Source organism: Procambarus clarkii, chromosome 30 (genome assembly GCF_040958095.1).
Source record: "Procambarus clarkii isolate CNS0578487 chromosome 30, FALCON_Pclarkii_2.0, whole genome shotgun sequence".
NCBI lineage: Eukaryota > Metazoa > Arthropoda > Malacostraca > Decapoda > Cambaridae > Procambarus > Procambarus clarkii.
In genome coordinates, this window is record NC_091179.1 from 17506818 (window position 1) to 17527461 (window position 20644).

The 20644-nt window shown below is 47.3% G+C and overlaps 1 pseudogene; it reads right to left on the reverse strand.

Annotated features, from left to right (window-relative positions):
• Window positions 1-16927, reverse strand: part of LOC138369932 (uncharacterized) — a 23343-nt pseudogene extending 6416 nt beyond the window's left edge.
• Between the last annotated feature and the right edge of the window lie 3717 nt (window positions 16928-20644).

A 20644-nucleotide genomic window follows, 5' to 3' on the forward strand; every position in this document is an offset into this window, starting at 1 on the left:
ATCTATAACAACAACAGCCCCCCGGGAAATACCAGGGGGCCAGATTCCTATTCCTATCGACTACAATGGTTAGAAAAGCAGTTGAAAAATGGGACACACTATAGTGGGACACTGTACGTCTATATCCGCCACCAAGATAATGTTATTAAAACAAAAGATTAAATCAGTGTGAAAAGAAGGAAACCCCGCCACCTTCATTAAAAACATTGACCCAAATATCACAGTAACGAGGTTATCGCGAATAACCGAACTCAATTACGGGCTCACCATAGCCCGTGCTACATGGACAGTTTGTTCCGAGTAGCTGAATCTAACACAACAAACAACAATCTCACTTCTCGGTGTATAGACCCTCAGAGCTGACATTTAGTCTTAACAACTTACGGGCTATTCATGCCCGTGCCAGGTGCTGGGTGGCTTAATCTTCATCAATCAATCCCTAGTCATAAACCGTGTTGAGAGGTATACTTGCTAATTGGTCATTAGGACTGCAGGTGGCCTTAACTAATCACTGCCGCAAGTGATTAGACCCCAACACCTTGTACCGCGAAACTGGTCACGCCTCTCACAGGGTCGCTTGGCTCAGTTTCACTTCACTTTGATCCATCCGACTATAAAACTTTGCAGGGTAACTGCTTGGTGGTCCGGGATGGCCATAGGGGGCCTCGTAGCCTGGTGGATAGCGCGCAGGACTCGTAATTCTGTGGCGCGGGTTCGATTCCCGCACGAGGCAGAAACAAATGGGCAAAGTTTCTTTCACCCTGAATGTCTCTGTTACCTAGCAGTAAATAGGTACCTGGGTGTTAGTCAGCTGTCACGGGCTGCTTCCTGGGGGTGGAGGCCTGGTCGAGGACCGGGCCGCGGGGACACTAAAAAGCCCCGAAATCATCTCAAGATAACCTCAAGATAGATCTCTCTTTGCATAAATTGGAAAGGAAACTTATCTGGGGGGGAAACTGCCAAGCCATTACGACTGTTTAGCACTTGGAAGGGGTCAGGATAAAGATTTGGGATGGGACGGAGAAGGAAAAGGAATGGTACCCAACAACTTGGGCGGTCGGGGATTGAACGCCGACCTGCATGAAGCGAATCCGTCGCTCTACGGTCCAGCCCAAGTGGTGGCATAAATTTGAAAAATTATATTAAGGGTAGGAAGGTGGTGAAGGGTAGGGAAGATGGGTAGGGAAGGTGGTGAAGGGTAGGAAAGGTGGTGAAGGGTAGGAAAGGTGGTGAAGGGTAGGGAAGATGGGTAGGGAAGGTGGTGAAGGGTAGGAAAGGTGGTGAAGGGTAGGGAAGATGGGTAGGGAAGAAGGGTAGGGAAGGTGGTGAAGGGTAGAGAAGGTGGTGAAGGGTAGGGAAGGTGGTGAAGGGTAGGGAAGGTGGTGAAGGGTAGGGAAGGTGGTGAAGGGTAGAGAAGGTGGTGAAGGGTAGGGAAGGTGGTGAAGGGTAGGAAGGTGGTGAAGGGTAGGGAAAGTGGTGAAGGGTAGGGAAGGTGGTGAATGGTAGGAAAGGTGGTGAAGGGTAGGGAAGGTGGTGAAGGGTAGGGAAGGTGGTGAAGGGTAGGGAAGGTGGTGAAGGGTAGGGAAGGTGGTGAAGGGTTAGGGAAGGTGGTGAAGGGTAGGGAAGGTGGTGAAGGGACAGGGAAGGTGGTGAAGGGTAGGGAAAGATGATGAAGGGACACGGACGGTAGTGAAGGGTAGGGAAGGTGGTGAAGGGACAGGGAAGGTGGTGAAGGGTAGGGAAGGTGGTAACAAGTAGTTTAGAGGAGTATATAGTGGGGAAGATTTCTGAACCACCTGTTAAATGCTCCTTAATTCGTCTGCCCCCCCCCCCCCACTATTTATGAAAGAATAACAGCTTCAAGCTACAAGGTGAGGAGACAGAGACGTCACCAGACACTGAACAAGGGCAGGAGGAGGAGGAGGAGGAGGAGGAGGTACTAAATACTGAGAAAGAGGTATAGAGTACCTCAAACATCTCCATGGCAACCGAGAAACGCCATTAAATGCTCGTTTGGCAACTCTCGCCAATCAGCTGACGGACCCAAACATTGACTCCGAGAGTTCAAAGTGTGTGGGTGGCAGAGGGGAGGTGGCGGTGGCTTGTGCATGGGGTGGCGGTGGCTTGTGCATGGGGTGGCGGTGGCTTGTGCATGGGGTGGCGGTGGCTTATGAATGGGGTGGCGGTTGCTTATGAATGGGGTGGCGGTTGCTTATGAATGGGGTGGGGGGTTGCTTATGAATGGGGTGGGGGTTGCTTATGAATGGGGTGGGGGTTGCTTATGAATGGGGTGGGGGTTGCTTATGAATGGGGTGGGGTGGCTTATGAATGGGGTGGGGGTTGCTTATGAATGGGGTGGGGGTTGCTTATGAATGGGGTGAGGGTTGCTTATGAATGGGGTGGGGGTTGCTTATGAATGGGGCGGGGGTTGCTTATGAATGGGGTGAGGGTTGCTTATGAATGGGGTGGGGGTTGCTTATGAATGGGGCGGGGGTTGCTTATGAATGGGGTCGGGTTGTGGGGTGGCCATGGAAGAGGATAGGAGTGGGTTGGGGGGGGAGAAATTTTATATTGGTGATGTTAAGTCATCTGGAATTTCATATTATTGTTGACACTTTTATTTTTAAGTATATAAATATTAAGTATAGAGTAAATATATACTTATATTTATAAGTATAAGTTAAGTAAAGAGTATTTTTAAGTTTAAGTATCACTTGACCTGACACACTTCTGTAACACACACACTTCCAGTCCTGTAATGTTCCCAGACACTGTATCTTGACTTTGACTTAACCGGAATATTTAATTTCTCCTCAAAGATTCAGTTCTCCGTCGAAGGTTTTGGCGGAGAATGGGTTTTGGTTTTGGGCTGGTCGGTAGAGCGACGGTCTCCGTTCATGCAGGTCAGGGTTCAATCCTCGACTTTCTAAGTGGTTGGGCACTGTTCCTTTGCCTCCCCGTCCCATCCCAAATCCTTATCTTGACCCTCTTCCAAGTGCTGTATAGTCGTAATGGCTTGGCGCTTTCCTCTGATAATTTCCTCCCCTTTTCTTATTTCTAACCACAAATCTTTGAAAATAACATTATGTTCATGTTGTTGAACTCTCAGCATCCACTCCTCTCACCGTTACTCCATAACTGCCAACGATCTGGGACCAGATTCACGAACCAGTTACGCAAGTACTTACGAACGTGTACATCTTTCCTCAATCTTTGACGGCTTTGGTTACATTTATTAAACAGTTTACAAGCATGAAAACTTGCCAATTAACTGTTGTTATTGTTATAAACAGCCTGCTGGTGTTTCGGAAGCTCATTAACTGTTTAATAATTGTAAACAAAGCCGCCAAAGATTGAGAAAAGATGTTCAGGTTCGTAAGTGTTTGCGTAACTGCTTCATGAATCTAGCCTCCGGTTACTGCCTGTTTCCGGAGCTTGACGAATTAACGGCGAGTCAGTTACTGACGCATTCCTCTGATTCACTGGCGTTGTTTGCCTTGACTTCTCTGTTGTTCTCCCGTTAAATGATGAAGAGTTCTTGCTTGCTGTGTAATATGCTCCAGCCGGGAGCATCTCTATGTTTGATACCTGCTTGATGGGGTTCTGGGAGTTCTTCTACTCTCCAAGCCCGGCCCGAGGCCAGGCTCGACTTGTGAGAGTTTGGTCCACCAGGCTGTTGCTTGGAGCGGCCCGTAGGCCCACATATACCTGGTTGATGGGGTTCTGGGAGTTCTTCTACTCCCCAAGCCCGGCCCGAGGCCAGGCTCGACTTGTGAGAGTTTGGTCCACCAGGCTGCTGCTTGGAGCGGCGGCCCGCAGGCCCACATACCCACCACAGCCCGGCTGATCCGACTACAATGCGACTTCTTGCTACAAACAGCTCAACTAACATTGTGGACAACTTCTACATGTACAGCAAAAGGGGAGACGGGGGGGGGGGGGGGGGGGAGGGGGAGGGGACAATTTTGTTCCACTTGAACATTGTTCCTGTACACATTGAGAGGTGTGAGGCTTTGTGCATAAACAACATTGTGCATCATTTTGACTTTTGACAGCTGTAGGCGATGAGTCACAATAATGTGGCTACAGTATGATGACCAGACCACACACTAGAAGGTGAAGGGACGACGACGTTTCGGTCCGTCCTGGACCACAATCGACTTGAGAATGGTCCAGGACGGGCCGAAACGTCGTCGTCCCTTCACCTTCTAGTGTGTGGTCTGGTCATCATTCTGACAGCTCTTAATATTTATGCCCTCATCTCTAACATTTCAACCACATCATGAGCTCCTCCACCGACCCGTCCTCCTAACTAGAACGTCGCATTTTGACGTATGCTTTACCTAAGGGTCAAAAATCGTCGTATTAGAAAATGGAGGCCGGTCGCGAAATTGACATTTCAGGTCCTTAAGTGGTAGGTTAGGATAAGGGCACTTTAACACGACAATTTCAAGACGTTGGTAAACCTTAGGAGGACGGGCTCCTGGAAACACAAACCGAAACTGTCTCTATTTTCCGCTTGTTACAACTTGAAATAAAGTTGTTACATCTTGGCTTAACGTGTTTATGACGTATTAGAACGTTGTTACAACTTGCTATATTGGTTGTTATAACTGGTTAGGTGGTGTTAAAACTTGCTCGAACGTTGTACCAACGTCGTAGTTTCGGTGTGTTTGGTGGGGCTGCGTCCACACACACATTGTCACGTAACTGTAGCTTGCCCCAACGATTATTATTTTTTTTCCGGGAGTCTCTCCTCTCACTCTCGGGAGCCGGTCGGCCGAGCGGACAGCACGCTGGACTTGTGATCCTGTGGTCCCGGGGTCGATCCCGGGCGCCGGCGAGAAACAATGGGCAAAAGTTTCTGTCACCCTATGCCCCTGTTACCTAGTAGTAAAATAGGTACCTGGGTGTTAGTCAGCTGTCACGGGCTGCTTCCTGAGGGTGGAGGCCTGGTCGAGGACCGGACACTAAAGCCCCGAAATCATCTCAAGATAACCTCAAGATAACCTCACTATATGACAGTCTCCACTTCACCGTCCTTTAACCCTCGTTAAAGCTGAAGAAATCCACAAGGGCCGTGACGAGGATTCGAACCTGCGTCCGAGAGCATCCGCTGCCTGAATCGACTGAGCTACGACATGGTCAAAAGTTAAAGCTTATTTTAGCCCTCTGTTAAAGCTCATTTCTGTTCTCGCAGTTTCATTCACCTCCAATTGACAACCCCTCACAACCCCCCCCCCCTACCCAGCCACTTGGGCTGGACGGTAGAGCGACGGTCTCGCTTCATGCAGGTCGGCGTTCAATCCCCGACCGTCCAAGTGGTTGGGCACCATTCCTTCCCCCCCCCCATCCCATCCCAAATCCTTATCCTGACCCCTTCCAAGTGCTATATATAGTCGTAATGACTTGGCGCTTTCCCCCTGATAGTTCCTTTAGTTCACAACCCCCCCCCCTCTTCCCCTCATACCCAACCCCCCCCTCTTCCCCAACCCCCCCCCCCTCAAACCCTCCCCCTTCCCCTTTTGACCACCTCCGCCCCCCTCTCCCCACCCACCGAGTATGACGCTGGTGGAGGGGACGGCGCTGTGGGGGTCGCGTCTGGGCGCGTCCATGTGGCGTTGACTCATCATAACTACTATCCCTCCGTCCTCCGCCGACTGTCCTTCGCCCTCCTTGCGCCCTCCTGACGTCCAGGACGGAGGCTTCCTCACCGGCTTTGGAGGGGGCGGGGGCGGTGGGGGGCGCACCTCCAGAGCCACCGCGGGGTCCCCGTCTGTAGAAGAGAGAGACACAGAAAGGGTTATTTACTCATAAATATTTCCTTTTGTATTATTTTTAATTACTGTAATCGCAAATACATCGCAAGAACTATTTAAACTGGACCAACGCTTGACTTAGTCGATCTTGCTATACGCTCGTTTCCCAGCACATACAACAACAAGAGTCACCATCAAAATACGATTTATAAGCTAAACATAGTTCCTGCAAAAGCCTGTAGAGACAGATTGGCTAATTGAGCTGCGTACTATCGGAAAATGAGGTAATATCAGCTGCTACCAGTGAGCTGTCGCCACATACGCTGCAGGAGACCAAAGGAATTAAGGACAGCTTCGAAGTAGGAGACGAAAGGATTTTCAGGACAGCTGAAAACTGCATCAGGCGGGAGGGAGCTCCACGCTGGCGCTACAGGCTACAGCAACACCATAGAAGGTGTCGGCGATACACACAGATTCAAGAGGAACTGACGTCCTCGAGTTTCTTCCGAGAGCAAAAGTTGTGAACGAGACCGCGCGTCTTTCAACGAGACAAAGACGACTCGAACTAAGGTCAAGTGAATGAGAGAACCCCACGATATTTATTTTTCTGTGGCGGTGGTTGGTGAAGGCTGTGTCACCGCCGCCTGATGTGGTCTTAGAGAGAGAGAGAGAGAGAACCTTGACACACTACATGTCTCCTGGGGGCTCCAGTTACGAACCTCAGGGAAAGGCAAACAACAACACAGAGAGAGGAGGAAGCCAAAGCAGAAAATAGCATGATAAAAGAAGACATAAGAATTGGACAGTCACCATATGTGAAGAGACAGAGTACCGACCAGAGACGGTCACCATGACCAGTCAACTGACTGTTGCCAGCTTTATCCCTCCTCATTGTTGACAGCTTTATCCCTCCCCCCCCCCTCACAGGGCAGCGAACACGGACCCCTTGAGGGAGAACAGCGGGTTAAGCCTGGCTGCTCATTCCCGGTCACCAAGACGGCTTTTGTGGCTTTTGATTAATCACTTTGATTAATAACTGACTAGAGAAACTCAAAGGCTGGATCACCAGGCTAAATTATAGTTCAGGGATCGTCATTACTCCCACGATGCAGTAATTTATCCCGTTTCGTAATCATTACTCCCATGTTACAATCATTTCTCCCATGTTACAATCATTTCTCTCATGTTACAATCATTTCTCTCATGTTACAATCATTTCTCTCACGTTACAATCATTTCTCTCATGTTACAATCATTTCAACGAACGATGGGAAGGAAGAACTTTTTTACCGTGGGAGGGAGCAACGTTTCAGGAATCCCAAGGGTACAGTTACAGGAAAAAGGTGTTTTTGAATACAAAGTGGCCGTCCTGAAATCTGTACCGTGCATAAACATTGCAAATATTATTATATATTATATTTGCAAGAATTTGGCGAGATGTAGAAAGCATTTGAAGTGGTCTTTCCTGACAGTGAATCTCTCCTACCAATAAAATCTAATAAAGAAATATGTTACATATGTTTTTTTTATCATTATTATGCTTATTAAACTTTAACACGTATAGAACAAGTATAGAACTACGTTTAGTACACAACTGCTGCTGTATGAATATTACAAATAATATAAATGATAAATTTAGTAAAATTGGAAATAGTAATAATAATAATTATTATAAATAATGATTTTATAATAATAATAATAATTTGGTTTAAGAGATAAAATAAGCATGAGATGAGCCAGTGCAGTTGAGGGCAAGATGGAAGAAAGAGTCTTGACTGTGGAGAAGCCACGTATGTCATACTCTTGGGTAATGATGCAGCATTTGATAGGTCTGCCATAGAGACACTGGGCATTTGTGTCCATAGTCTTACTTAAAGCTGTTAACATTCATTACAGTTCACCCAGACTCGGCACAGAGAACCTGTGTCCCCCTCTGTGCCTGTTGTACACAGAAGACAAGATATAAACCAGCCATTTATCCCCCGAGAATAAACAATTGGTTCTGACGAGCGTTGGTATAGAACGCGTTTCGCTGAAACTCTCTTCAGCATCATTGGAGGTAAAGTCATTGCAGTAAACAAGAGTAATTTCGCCGTTTTCATCAAAAACACAACATAATGAAACGCATTCTGGCAACAGGCTGGTTGCCTAGCAACTCTAGTATTCAATAACTATATAACAAAAGTGCAGTTCTAACTTAACAACATGAAAGTAACCTCATAATGTTGACCAGACCACACACTAGAAGGTGAAGGAACGACGACATTTCGGTCCGTCCTGGACCATTCTCAAGTCGATTGACTTGAGAATGGTCCAGGACGGACCGAAACGTCGTCGTCCCTTCACCTTCTAGTGTGGTCGGGTCAACATACTTCAGCCACGTTATTGTGACTCATCCCCTGCATAACCTCACAATAACAACCAACAATAGTCTGCAGGAACCCTCGTGGCATCAGTAGGACCCCCAGGCGACAATCCTTTTGACCATGTCGTAGCCCTAGTTGTCTGGGAGCGTGTGCCTGGGAATACCCCACCGCATAGGTTCGAATCCTCATCACGGCTCCTACGGATTTTCTCCTTAATCATAATAACAACAGCTCCGGTAATGGTGTAGAGTGGTTGACCAACATTAGGGAGAAGAAACCGGGTCACGTTCAGCTGTCGCGTTCCATTTCAGGGGTTCCATTTAGCCCCCTGGTGGCGGCATCCAGGACAAGGACTCCTCTGAGATGCGTTCAGGGAAGCTGGGTTAATGTATTATTCATCCCGCGGTCTCAATTTTTGTAATGAACGAATTGCATGATGTATGCATTAGCCTTTGCTGGGGGAATTTTGTTTTAGTTCGAGTGCTTGTGTGTTGAGTCCGTGTGTGTGTGTGTGTGTGTGTGTGTGTGTGTGTGTGTGTGTGTGTGTGTGTGTGTGATCATAGGAACAAACCCAGGAGTACGTGGTAGGGGAGATGAGACCCTCAGATAGAAACAAAGATGTTTCCTATCTGAGAAACCTTGATCTCAAAGGGCTCGGACTTACGTGGGGTGAAATGGACGGTGTTGGACTTGTAGGGCGTCGTGCCGTGGGTGCAGCTGAGGTAGGCGTAGTAGGTGGTGTGCGGGGCGAGGTACGCCAGGGTGATGCGCTGCTCCGCTGTCTGCACGGCTGTCTGCACGTGCATGGCCTCCGTCAGGGGCCCGTAGTGCAGGAAGCACGAGGTCATGGCCTGCCGGTGGCCCGCGGACGTCATCCAGATGAGCACCGCGCCGTCACCCGTCACCTTTGTCACCGCTACCCGCAGTGACTCGGGGACGTTCACTGCACCTGAGGAGGCACACGAGGGGAAGGAAGAGTCAGCAGGAAATAGTGTAACACCTATGCTTACACACACACACACACATATATATACATATACATATTGTTGACCAATTCACATACTAGAAGATGAAGGGACACAATCGTCTTGAGAATGGTCCAGGACGGAGCGAAACGTCGTCGTCCCTTCATCTTCTAGTGTGTGATCTGGTCAACATACTTCAGTTACGTTATTGTGACTCATCGCCTGCATACATATACATACACACTGGGGAGGATACATGGCGTTCCTTGTGTAGTGACGGACACCAGGGTCACTATACACTGTATATAGTCTATAGTCTTCACTATACACTGTCTTCTACAATGTAGCTACACATCTTCCTTCTCTTCATCTTCCATACCCTTCATCACCTTCCCTACCTTTTACCACCTCTATTCTTCACCAGTTTCCCTTCATCCCTGTAAACTTGGTGGGGATGGAGTCTTTTATTTAACGAGATTAGAAATTACTATGATTTCACATTTTATGCAAATGGGGGGGAGGGGAGGGGTGCAAGGGGCTCGAGCCCGACCTGCCTATGACCAGCCCGAAACACAGATGAGTTATCCTGCAAAGTTTGGCGAGGCTATCCTGAAAAGTCTGGCCCCCAACTTTGAACCAACACACAGACAGACAGAGGCGTTTTCCTTTATGGATATAAATATATTCTTGTTCACTTGGGAAAGATGTTGAAGCATTAACTCTCCCAAAGTTAATTTTACAATACAACTGGGCATGACGTGTTTTTCTAAAGGGCGGGTTTCGTTAAAGTACTCTTCAACATATTCGGAGGCTGAGGAAAAGTGAAAGCAAATTAGCTGATTTGGCAGTTTATACACCATGTAGAATGAGATGGTGTTACCCTGTCGAGGTACAGAATAATTATCAACATTATTGACTGGCTTGCGAGTGGTGTTTAAACATGAGGATGGTATAACCAATAAATCAGAAGAGCTATAGAGGACAAAAGCACAGATGTGGAGGTTGTTGACAAGACTCCAGCTACCACCAGGAGCCCCCCCCCAGGGAGGAGTGTGTGGAGGGTTGTGGATCTCCAGGACTAAGCTCTTAGTTCTATTACACTTTGTTAAAGGGAACACTGACTGGATAATGAAGAAAAGGTGTAGGCTGTCTGTCACGCAACACAGGTGCAGGCTGTCTGTCACGCAACACGGATGCTGGCTGTCTGTCACGCAACACGGGTGCAGGCTGTCTGTCACGCAACACGGGCGCAGGCTGTCTGTCACGCAACACAGGTGCAGGCTGTCTGTCACGCAACACGGGTGTAGGCTGTCTGTCACGCAACACGGGTGCAGGCTGTCTGTCGCGCATCACGGGTGCAGGCTGTCTGTCATCCCGTCATCCACTTGGGTGACGGGACGCTCCCTCGTAATTGGCAGATTTATACTTGATCAAAACTTGTCTCGAAAAAGTTAAGAGAAAAAAGAAAACATCTTTGGAATATATAACTCGAAGAGGGTGGAAGGAATGGCTGCTCTCTCTCTCTCTCTCTCTCTCTCTCTCTCTCTCTCTCTCTCTCTCTCTCTCTCTCTCTCTCTCTCTCTCTCTCTCTCTCTCTCTCTCTCCCTCCCTCTCTCCCTACGCGCAGAACAACCGCCCCAGAACTGTCACTTCTAACAGCCAATTTCCCAAACCGGATTTACCATCTCTGAGCTTCTAAAATCACTTACAATCACCCGTTGAATGGCAGGCTCATAGGAAAGGGAAGAGAGGGAGAGGAAGGGGAAAAGGGAGGTAAAGCGGGATAGAGGAGGAGATGGAAAGGGAGGGAGAAGAAGAAGAAGAGGGAAGGTGAGGGAGAGAGAAATAGACAAATGGAGAGAGAAAGATAGGGAGAAGTCCATTGGGAAGCTAAGTAAATCCAATAAGGAGGAGAGAGAGAGAGAGAGAGAGAGAGAGAGAGAGAGAGAGAGAGAGAGAGAGAGAGAGAGAGAGAGAGAGAGAGAGAGAGAGGGTGATTTAGCTGAAGCTCGTTCATTGGGGGATTCAATCTAGGCAATACATCAATTAAGGATGCGTGAGCATTTCACCAATGGTCACAGAATTGCTGGAAATACTCCCAGCATTACCTCACCCACAGTACCGTAGCAGAAGGACTACTGGAATATTAAGATCCCATCAGGCTATGCTTTATCCTCCATCGTCTAAGATAAACGCCTAAGGTGGATCGAAGTCTTCCAGGGGGAAAGATACCTGTTCAGGGCGCTCAATCTCATCAGATATACCCTGTTATACTTCAGTGAAACTGGCGTTGGTTATATGCAAATTGGAACACATGCTACAGGAGATCAGAGATGGATTCTCTCCCTGTGTCTATAGGAGATCACGTTGGGTCAAAAGTGACTGGGAATACGGTATAAGGAACTTGGTATAAGACCCCCTTGACTTGCACGCGGTCTTTGACCCTCTGCCGGTCAAGGCCCGGCCAAGTGAGGGGGTTGAGTGAGGAATTGAGTGGCAACGTAGCTACGACTAGACAGTGATGTGGTGGAGGCTGACTCCATACAGTTTCAATCGTAGCTATGATAAGAGCCCGGTAGGCTCAGGAGCATGTACATCAGTTGATTAACAGTTGAGAGACGGGACCAAAGAGCCGAAGCTCAACCCCCCCCCCCGCAAGCACAGCTAGGTGAGTCAACCACCACCACTGCTCCCGCCACACACACACACACACACACACACACACACACACACACACACACACACACACACACACACACACACACACACACACACACACACACACACAAACACACATATTGTCATGTTCACCCACACTAAAGAAAGACAAATATAGTTGTTTCAGTCATTTTCTCTAAGTATTTGGAGTTAACATGTTGTTTTGTCTTCATTTTCTCATTATTTTTCCTGGCCGTCTTGGGGTTAAATCCCCGTTTCTCAGCTCACCTCAGCCAGAATTTCTCAGCCAGATTTTCTCAGCTCACCTCAGCCAAACGTTATCACCCAGAATAATTAGCTTATTATTCCTCAACTTGTCGCAATGTTCACAAGAACGAATAATTTTATAATTTTCTAAACAAAAAATAATATTTATTCACTTGGAAATGGACACCGAAATTATATATATATATATATATATATATATATATATATATATATATATATATATATATATATATATATATATATATATATATATAGACGACAGAAGGTGGCATTATGTCCCAGCAGAAGATCTCCTCTTCCTTCTCCTTTTCCTCCTTCCTCCTTCTTCCTCCTCCTTCTTCTTCTTTATCTCCACCTCCTCCTTCTCACAACGTCGTCTCCATTTGCTTAATCCAGCATCCATTACCTTCAAATTATGTTAGGCGTTCCCGGCAGGAAAGGTGATGTTAGCACCTGAGTGTAGTGGTGGTGGTGGTAGTGGTGGTGGTAGTGGTAGTGGTGGTGGTAGTGGTAGTGGTGGTGGTGGTAATTGTGGCTACCACCACCGTTAGAGTAGACCAGAGTAGACGAGTAGAATGGAAGGATGGGTGGAAAGTATCAGTGAAGGAGTAGAGCACACGGCGATAGCCAGTTATCTTACGAATTAATCGTGGTAAAGGCTTTTAACGAAGTGGGTACATTCACCCATTGTTAATGTTAAGCCAAGCTTTGATATGTTGCCCCGATCAATAATACTTCCGTCTTGAACCCCCCACCCCATAACCCCCAACAGGAGGGGGTCAAGCTTTCCAAGACCCCTTTCAGTCTACCCCAAGGCGGCCCAAGGGTCTACGTGAAACCCCCCCAGGCACCAAGTGCCCTCTCACTCCCTCTCTATCCTTCACCCTATGCCTTCTCACCTCCTTTTCTAAACTGGTCATGATATTATTTCTTCCAGTAATGTTTAGTATATACGGCAATAACGTGGGAGTACGTGGGAGTACGTGGGAGTGCGTGGCAAAACATAGCATAAATTTTGTCGTCTATATTAAAGATTTCTGCCGGTAATATAATGGTGCTGCCAGGGATCCTATCTACACATTTTTGGTGAGAGAGAGACAGAGAGAGAGAGACAGTCAGAGAGAGAGAGAGCAGAGAGAGAGAGAGAGAGAGAGAGAGAGAGAGAGAGAGAGAGAGAGAGAGAGAGAGAGAGAGAGAGAGAGAGAGAGAGAGAGAGAGAGAGAGAGAGAGAGACAGACAGAGACAGGCAGAGAGAGAGAGAGAGAGAGAGAGAGAGAGAGAGAGAGAGAGAGAGAGAGAGAGAGAGAGAGAGAGAGAGAGAGAGAGAGAGAGAGAGCACACACACACATTTCAACAGTGTGTCAGACCCCCAACGCTGCCTCAAGCACGGCAAGCATTCAGGGTATTTCTATAGACCACCTTAGACACCCCCCATTAACACCCCCCTCCCCCTCCCTCCTCCCCCCCCACCACCAGCATCCTCCAACATCACCGAGCATTCAGCATCACCATCCCCGTCATCTCGTCCATCAGCATAACTGTAACCACCATTAATTATTTTGTTCGGGAAAAGTAAAGCATTGGTCGAGCAGGAAGAAGGCGAGACCGGAAGGAGGCCTTTTGTTTGACGCTTCAAGAGTGAACTCTTGTATTTATTTACGGCCCATTATGGCTAAGACTTGCGACAATGTTCCTGGCTCCCTCACCCCGCCTCTCTTCTCACCCTTCTTATACCCTCTCACCCTAAGCCAGTCTTCTGGCTTAGGGTAGGAGGTCACTTCTCTACCACCACCCTAAGCCAGTCTCCAAGACCATACCTCCATCCTAGATCAGTCTCTAATACTATTGCAGGTCCTCCTACCCAGTGGAGACCCCACGGCTCATGATCCGCCAGCATGTAAAGAGATCGGTGAGTCGCCTGCGGGGTAAATCATGGCGCTGAATAAACTAATCAGATCTGGACTCTTGCTGTTAGGCTGAATCAAAACAATAAAAAGAGTATGAACACCTATCCATCCCTATGACTAGCGTCTCCACCACTCCACACCTAACCTAACACAAATGATGCTTCTTCTCCCTTTTACCTAACCCCCCCCCCCCCCCCCCCGCCTCCCGCCTAGCCCCTATTCAACGACCCCATCATTCATGTTTTTACCCTCCTCTTCACGACTCTTCCATTACCCCTCCCCGCCATCACTCACCCATGAGAGCCTACACCCGTCTCTAAAGAGCTTGACAACACCGCCTCAAGGCGTTAAACATTGCGCTCATCTTGAGTGAAGACTCAGACATGGAGGACCCGCACGGAGGTAGACGACTCCTCCGCTGAGGGAAGGAGGAGGGACAAACACCGGCAAGATAATTACCAGGAAGGAGGAGCCTGGCTCGACGTGAGGAGGGAGGGAGGAAGGTACTGGATATCAAATATCTCCTCTTCCTTCCTGGTGAATATTTGATTGATGGAACATCCCCTTCCCTCTTTCTTGTGGCCTGCTTGACGTGTTGATACGTGTCTCCAGAATGAGGTTTATAAATCTGTCCAAATGTCCTCAGTTCTTACTTCGTAGGCCTCCCAGTCTATTGCTTTAAAGTTGAAGTCCCCCAGTACCAATAATCGTGACTTATCCCTATCTGCTTTTCCCGCGATCTCTCTCTCTCATGACCATTATGAGGTCCTCTCGTTTGTCATCCAGTTCCGCCTTACAGGCATTTACAAGTATCAGTTTATCATCCTGATTCCAGACCCGCAATGCCATTATGTCAACATCTCGAGGTTTTTAAATTATTAACTTTCTTACCGTCAGGTGTTCTTTCACCAGCACAGCCGTTTTTCCTCCCCTTCCTAGTTGTCCGGTCACGTCTCCAAACTGTGGAGCCTCTTGGGAATACGTCCTCATTTAAAACATTTTCTTCAAGTTTTGTCTCTGTTAGTCCAAAAATATCTGGGACCTTATGCTGAATTATATCTCTGAGATCTAGTATTTTTTTTATCTCACTCCATCTATGTTGGTATATATAATTTTCAGGAAAATGTTCCCTTTCCCTTTGTCCTTTACTCCCCCCCCCCCTTCCTCTAATGATTGTGTGCGTGCGTGCGTGTTCGTGCGTGTGCGTGCGTGCGTGCGGCTGAAAGGCAATATGCTAGAGATGAATCAGATGATAATATCTCTAAGCACCTATCTTAAACATAGTCAATTCTGGGCGATATTAAGTAATTACCAACACTCATACAGCTGACGTGTTCGTTATCATACAACTGTTATTTATAACTGTTATATAACCTAACCTTATATATACCTATAACCTTATATAACCTAACCTAACAACTGTTATAATTGTTATATACAATTATAACTATACTGTAATGTTATTCAAACTCCGTAACTGCATGACCTGTTACTGCACTTAGGTGGTGCAGTAACCACTAACAACCACTACCACTTATGTGGTAGTGGTTGTCCACTTTACCATTACTACGCGTCTAAGTTTCTTTCACCTGGGGGTTCTGCGCGCCACCTGAAGGGGTTCAACTTCCTGGTCCGAGCTCTTGAATGGCCTCATTAACTAACAGGAAGAGAAGATTCCAATTGAAAGATCTCTCTCCTTCCTTTCTCTCTATCATGCTTCTCCTTCCCTCCTCCCTATCATGCCTCTCCTTCCTTCCCAGGAGTGTGTGTGTGTGTGTGTGTGTGTGTGTGTGTGTGTGTGTGTGTGTGTGTGTGTGTGTGTGTGTGTGTGTGTGTGTGCTGGGAGTGTGTGTGTGTGTGTGTGGTGCTGGGAGTGTGTGTGTGGTGCTGGGAGTGTGTGTGTGCTGGGAGTGTGTGTGTGTGTGTGCTGGGAATGTGTGTGTGTGTGCTGGGAGTGGGTGGAGACACGCGACACATGTATCCTGACACTGTATCCCCTTTAAGTGAGTGTGTAAGGGAGAGTCACTGGGGGGGGTGCGTGGGGGAGGGTGTGTACGTACTCACCTATTTGTTCCTGCAGGATTGAACATTGACTCTTGGATCCCGCCTTTCTAGCCATCGGTTGTTTACAGCAATGACTCCGGTCCTACTTCCCTATCATATCTAGTTTTAAAATTATGAATAGAGTTTGCTTTCATAACCTGCTCCTTAAGTGCATTCCATTTTTCCACTACTCTCACGCTAAAAGAAAACTTCCTAACATCTCTGTGACTCATCTGAGTTTCCAGCTTCCACCCATGCCCCCTCGTTCTGTTACTATTCCGTGTGAACATTTCGTCTGTGTCCAATCTGTCAATCCCCCTGTGTATTTTCTATGTTCCTATCATATCCTCCCCCTCTCCCTTCTTTTTTCTGCTGTCGTCAGGTTCAGTTCCTTCAGGCGCTCATCATACCTCATCCCTCGTAACTATTCACCACAGAAAGTGGCAAGCAAAGTACTTCTGCACACTTTCTCAGCACCCATAGTGAGATTCCGTCCGGGCCAACAGCCTTTCTCACGTCCAGATCCAACAGATGCCTCTTGACCTCATCTCTTGTAATTTCGAACCCTTCCAAGGCCTCCTGGTTTACTGCCTCGTCTCCTAGCTCAAGGACTTCACCTCGTTCTATTGTGAAGACCTCCTGGAATCTCTTGTTGAGTTCTTCACATACTTCTTTGTCATTCTCTGTGTACCTGTCCTCACCCGTTTTAAGTTTCATCACCTGTTCTTTCACTGTTGTTTTCCTCCTGATATGGCTGTGAAGCAGTTTTGGTTCGGTCTTGGCTTTATTTGCTGTATAATTTTTATACTGCCTCTCTGCTTCTTTTCTGGCACTAACATACTCATTCTTGGCTCTCTGGTATCTCTTTCTGCTTTCTGTAGTTCTGTTATTTCGGAAGTTTCTCCACGCCCTTTTGTTCGTATCCTTTTGCTTCCAGACATGCCCGCTTAAGCCACGGATTCTTTTGCGTCTAAGTTTTCTTCTTTTGGGCCGGGATAAACCTGTTTACTGCCTCCTGACACTTTTGGGTGACATAGTCCATCATGTCTTATACGGTCTTAGTTCTGAGTTCTGTGTTCCATGGTGTTTCTCATAGGAATTTTCTCATCTCATAATTTCCCTTTCGATACGCCAGCCCCTTTTTTTCTAGTTCTTTTTTTATTTTTTTTTGGGGGGGAAGATTACTACTAGCTCTACCAGGTACTCAAACTTCAGTACACTGTGATCACACATTCCCAAGAAGTGTGTGTGTGTGTGTGTGTGTGTGTGTGTGTGTGTGTGTGTGTGTGTGTGTGTGTGTGTGTGTGTGACATAGAGCGAGACACAGAGGACACATCTTGCTGTTTTGATGTCACATCTGGGTTGATGTCACAGCTGGGTTGATGTCACAGCTGGGTTGATGTCACAGCTGGGTTGATGTCACAGCTGGGTTGATGTCACAGCTGGGTTGATGTCACATCTGGGTTGATGTCACATCTGGGTTGATGTCACATCTGGGTTGATGTCACAGCTGGGTTGATGTCACAGCTGGGTTGATGTCACAGCTGGGTTGATGTCACAGCTGGGTTGATGTCGTCTGGGAAACTATAATTGGTCCCAGTCTCATTATTTTCATCAATAATCAGGCCACATGATCTACAGTACTATTATTTTTTGTTTACCTAAGACTCGGGTTCATAAGATCTGTCAAATGATGTCCTTAGTGAAACTGCAAGCAAGAGCTGTTATCCTACCCCAGCTCATCTAAAGCCTGCTCATAGTGACTCATTTATTTGATGAGAATGTATCTTGAAACTATCACAGAGAGACAGAGAGTCTCTCTCTCTCTCTCTCTCTCTCTCTCTCTCTCTCTCTCTCTCTCTCTCTCTCTCTCTCTCTCTCTCTCTCTCTCTCTCTCTCTCTCTCTCTCTCTCTCTCTCTTCCTTAAAATAAGTATAACAATTCAGGGATCAGTAACAAAAATTAGAGTTGACCTCAGACTTGCGAACGAGGCCAAACATTTGCATATTTCCTTGTACGGGTTTGTGACACCCATTCTAGCCCAACCAGGCCAAGAGTGGAGTATATGTATAATGCATATGTATAGTGGAGGGGGGGGTAAATATGTATACATGTGTATGCATAGAACTGACGTCAGTGAGGGCGCCACAAATGAAGAGCTGAGGCAGATGTCCCTGCGAATCATTTGCATGTGAAAAACTCAGTCATTTATGCATTTGTTGCCCCCCCTCTCCGTCTGTTGTGTGTGTGTGTGTGTGTGTGTGTGTGTGTGTGTGTGTGTGTGTGTGTGTGTGTGTGTGTGTGTGTGTGTGTGTGTGTGTGTGTTCCTAGCTCTGTTTGCCTGTCTGGGGAATCAGGACGTTGTTTGACACTGATGTTTGTTGACGTCACATGTGTGTACCACACATGACGTTACGTACCATTGTGGTACAAGTCTGGTAACACACAGAGATCACAATAGCGTGATGCATCAAATGTGAGTGAGGCTGACCTCCGCTGTGAGGTCAGTGGAACTCCCGGTTGCAATTCTTTTGACCATGTCGTAGCACAGTCGATTAAGGCGCGTCTGGGATGCTCTCGTACGTAGGTTCGAACCCTCATCACACCCCTTGTGGATTTATTCAAGCCTGGTAACCTTGGTACCTGTGTAAAGCCGTATATCACCAAAAAAAATCTGAAGTTAGTGTCTCCTTACCAAAGGTGACTATTTACCTCCTCAGCCCTTGGTAGTAAACATGTTTTGCTCATCCTTCGCCGACGATAATTCAAGCTTGAAGTATTTTAATTAATTAGTAATTTGTTAAATAGCCGGGACGTATATAAGGGGCTGGTTGAGCCACTCTGCCGGCACTAGTGAATGAGAGGTGGAAGAGGTGGATATAGTATTTTTACGGGTTCCTGAGCCTTCGTAAACAAGTGTACAGAGTGAGAGAGAGAGAGAGAGAGAGAGAGAGAGAGAGAGAGAGAGAGAGAGAGAGAGAGAGAGAGAGAGAGAGAGAGAGAGAGAGAGAGAGACAGAGAGAGAGACAGAGAGAGAGACAGAGAGAGAGACAGAGAGAGAGACAGAGAGAGACAGAGAGAGAGAGAGAGAGAGACAGAGAGAGAGAGAGAGACAGACAGACAGAGAGAGAGACAGAGACAGAGAGAGACAGAGAGAGACAGAGAGAGACAGAGACAGAGAGAGACAGAGACAGAGAGAGAGAGAGACAGAGAGAGAGACAGAGAGAGAGACAGAGAGAGAGACAGAGAGAGAGACAGAGAGAGACAGAGAGAGAGACAGAGAGAGAGACAGAGAGAGAGACAGAGAGAGAGACAGAGAGAGAGACAGAGAGAGAGACAGAGAGAGAGACAGAGAGAGAGACAGAGAGAGACAGAGAGAGACAGAGAGAGACAGAGAGAGAGAGAGAGAGAGAGAGACAGAGAGAGAGAGAGAGAGAGAGACAGACAGAGAGAGAGACAGAGACAGAGAGAGACAGAGAGAGACAGAGACAGAGAGAGACAGAGACAGAGAGAGAGACAGACAGACAGACAGAGAGAGAGACAGACAGAGACAGAGACAGAGAGTATAAATAGCAGATAATAAGATAAAGCGATAGTTAAAATCCTTCGGCTCCGTCCCGTGTCTCTTCAAAACACTACTGAACAAGACTTTCTCATCTTCCCTCTACTCCTCTCCCTCCTCCTTCCTCACCTCCATCCACTACCTTCCCTCCCTCCTCTGCCTTCCCCCTCTCCCTCCCACCTTCCCTCCCTCTGCACCTCCACCACGTCGAGCCTCGGCTCCACTCTACCTCTGATTCCTTTGATAATCACCTACTTTGGGATTTTACTCTTGTCTGTGGTAAGTCGAGCAATCATGTTGAGGCGAACGCAAGAAATTGTGTTTGAATGTGTTGGTGTGTCTGTCGTGGCAGTGACTTCCTCTTGAGTTAGCGGGGGGCAATGACCTTGGCTTGGAGACGCTAGGAAATATCCTGGAAGTCTCAGCTTGCTGAGTATTGGGCGTTGCTGCAGGCTTGGAGATATTAATCTTAGGAGTAATCTAATTGCTCATGGCGATATTACTCATGGCGATATTACTCATGACGAAATGCGACATTAAATAACTTTCATCAGCTGGGGTCAGATTCACGAAGCAGTTACGCAAACACGTACGAACCTGTATATCTTTGTTCAGTCTTTGGCGGCTTTGTTTACAATTATTAAACAGTTAATGAGCTCCGAAGCACCAGGAGGCTGTTTGTAACAATAACAACAGTTGAATGGGAAGTTTTCACGCTTGTAAACTGTTTCATAAATGTAACCAAAGCCGTCAAAGATTGAGGAAAGATGTACACGTTCGTAAGTGCTTGCGTGAATCTGGCCCCTGATTGCCCCGATGAGCTGACTGTCCCGATCAGCTGACTTCGCCGAACAGATGACTGCTGGGAATAACTGATTATATCGATCAACTGATTACTCCGATCAGGTGACTGTCACCATCAACTGATTTCCGCGATCAGCTGACCGCACCGGGAATTCTATTTGGCTCGAATTTGACAAGTATTCTATTGGAGGATTTGACGGTTTCCCTCGCGGACTGAAGCAGTTTACCCGGAAGATTGGCTTGACGGTGAGTGTTCGAGCCTCGACCCTCTGACGTCACGGTGCCAGAGGTA